Raw genomic sequence first — 3,121 nt, 5'->3', positions numbered from 1 at the left:
CTGTTCCTACTGAAAAACTGTTGCGAGCAAGTCTATTTTCATGTGCAGGTGAATTGACAACTCATCTGTTAAAGCTTATAAATATTCTTTGGCTCCCGTTGTGTCGAATCAATAAATTTGGATTTTACTTCCCTCGAAGAGTGTTGCGATCCCTATACTTGTGGGTCATCACATCTAACTTTGAAAAGACCTTTAGGAACATCATCCTTATCTTGGTTATCAGTTTTATCATCATCAAGAATGCTAGATAAAGAAGGTGGGGAGTGCATTACCTTTGCTTCCCTTGCCATAAGACAAGAGCCAAAAAAAAGTAGTGGAGGAAGAGTCATCGGAGTCATCATAAGTCATTCTTGCCATGAAGGAAGAACCAATAACTTTGGGAGTAGAAGACTCCTTGGAATAATCCTTGTAGTAGTCATATGTGAAGAGTGACCCAGGTTCGGAGAAAGCAAAACCAGCCACTCATGCCTCCTTCTCATCATCTTCTCCCTCTTCATTGGAAATGCACTCAGCACCAACAAAAGCTCTTCCCTTGTTCTTCTTGAAATCTCATTTATTGGGTTTGGCTTCAGCTTTGGCTTGACACATTTGACAAACCTTGGCTTGTCAACCCTTTTCTCATAAGGGCACTCGTTTGAAAAGTGATTATCTTCATCACAATTGTAGCATGTTCTCTTCTTCGCATTGGAGGAGATTGGAAACTTCTTCTTCTTGTACTTCTTGACAAAGAAAGCAAAATCTATGCCAATGTCACTAGTTGAAGTCATCTCTTCTTCTTCATCAATCTCATAGTCTTCTTCCCTTCCTTCGACTGCCCTGGCCTTCAAATCAAGATTGTGGGATTAACACGGTTCATCACCATGAGTCTTTCTCCTTCCTTGGCCATGTTGTTGTTGGCAGCCACATAAGACACAAGATCATCTGCGGATAGATCTGCTTGGTTGGTGAGGATTCACAAATTGAGGGCTGGGTTGGTGTCCTTCTCTTTGACAGCAATCATAGAAATAATCTTGGAGTTTATGAACTCTTCATTCATCTCAAAGCCATCATTGTATTTCTCACATCCAACGCCTTTGACTTTCACTCGAAGAGCTCCAAGTCTTCCATAGGCATCACCAATAGTTTCTCCTTCCTTTATCATGAACAAGGTAGCCTCAGTCTTGGCCGACTCATAAAAATACTTTTGAATAAGATTGGTTCCCTCTTGGAGTACTACAATACTATCCCAAAGCTCTTTAGCTAAGTCAATGCCATTGAATTGGTCAAGCAACTTGCGGTTGATGCCACTTCTAATTTTGTCACATGCAGAAGCATTGAGTTGATGGTTGTAGAATTCGGTGGAGGTCAACCTGGTGGGATCTTGTGGCTTCTGGTATCCATCAACAATGATCTCCCACACCTCCACACTACAGCTGTGAATATGGGACTCCATAGAAGATTTCCAAAAACAAAAGTGAGTTCCATCAAAATGGGGAACATTCCCACTATGATTTAAATGAGACATGGGTGAAGTGTTTTTAGGATAGCCATGATTAACTTGGTTGTAGGACTCCACAGGGATAGTAACCCCACTAGCAGTCCCACTACTTAGATTCTTAAGCATGGCATTCATTTCTTCCATTTGGGTCTATAGATCATCCTCCTTTTTCTTTTTCTCAGCTTCATATGCTAAGATTCTGGATTTCATCTCCTTAACCAAAAGGTTAGCATCTTCATCCAAACCCTCGAATAGTTTTTTCCATCTCACTCTTAAGACTGTAAGGCCCTAATAAAGAGTCGTCGCTCTGATACCAATTGAAAGTTCAGAGATGGTAAACCTAGATGGGGGTGAATAGGTTTCTACAAATTTTAATTCTTTCTTTGCAATATTAGGCTTTGCGGGATATAAATGTGAGCCTAATACAAACTAGGTGAGACAACCTAGATGATAATGCAAGTAACTCAAGCACGTAGGCTCTCACATATTAGATAACACAAGTAAAGAGTTCGGTTAAGAGATAACCGAAAGCACGTGGAGACAAAGATGTATTCCCGTGTTCCTTTCCTCAAGAGGAAAAAACGTCACGTTGGAGAGGTGTGAGATCCCACGAAGGATTTCCCGATGCCACGAAGGCTCACCTTTTTCTCCGAGCTTATCCCATGAAGGAATAACCCTTTCACTTGTGGTAGACTTTGAGGCAGCCTCCAAACATTCACAATCTTTGTCAGGAGCAAATCCACAACCCGAATGCTTCCGGAAAATTCTGGCCACCTAGGGTTTTCAAGAAATCCTAGAGAACATGTATCTTGAAGAATACAGGGGGAACAAGATTTGGCTCGGAGAGACAGTAGATCAAGACCTCCTCTAGCTTTTCCCCGGAGGGATTTGAGTTTGGGTGGAGGTTGAGGGAGATGTGAGGCTTTTGGTTCTTGCAACAAATGGAGTATTAGAGAGAGAGAGAGAGCTCAAGAACAGAGTATAGTGTAATGCCCTAACTGTCCAGGTCGAAATCCAGCCGTTGGGGAGTGTCCAGCTCAGCATCTGGTCGAGGTGGCCGGTTTGCCGGGCGTGGTGCCGGACCAGCCGGTGAGGCACCCGGTCCTGCCGGGTCACAGACCGGGCCGCTTGGCAGTAGCCGGGCGAGGCACCATGCAAGCATCAAATGCTTATTGGAGAGTGTCCGGTGTGCACCAGCGTGGAAGCTGTCCTATGCCGGGCTGTCCGGCAGGGACCGGATGAGGTGCCGGGCCGGCACCGGGGCACTTCTGGTTTTGCCCCTGGTTTTGGCCCGGTTGGCACGAGCACCACAGCCGGTGGACGCCGGGCCAGCCGGTGCCATAGCCGGTGCGCCGGGCTAGGTGCCGGGCTGGCCGGTGGGATGACCGGTCCACCGGGATCATCGCCAACCTGCATATGTAAAACAATGTCTCCCCTCTTTACATTGAAATGGGGGGTCTCCCTTCACCTTCCAGTTCCATTGATACACCAATATGCTTGATGGACTAAAACCTGGGAATAATCTTGTGGGCAAGTATTAGTCCAATTCTCTAGCTACGGTGTCATTGTTATAAAAATAATGGATAAGGGTAAAATACCCTTACAACTTGTCCATTAGATCACCTTTTATAACTTTCCAAAAAA

The sequence above is a fragment of the Lolium rigidum genome, chromosome 3, assembly GCF_022539505.1.
Source record: "Lolium rigidum isolate FL_2022 chromosome 3, APGP_CSIRO_Lrig_0.1, whole genome shotgun sequence".
Classification (NCBI taxonomy): Eukaryota; Viridiplantae; Streptophyta; class Magnoliopsida; order Poales; family Poaceae; genus Lolium; species Lolium rigidum.
Note: the sequence above shows the minus strand (reverse complement) of the source record.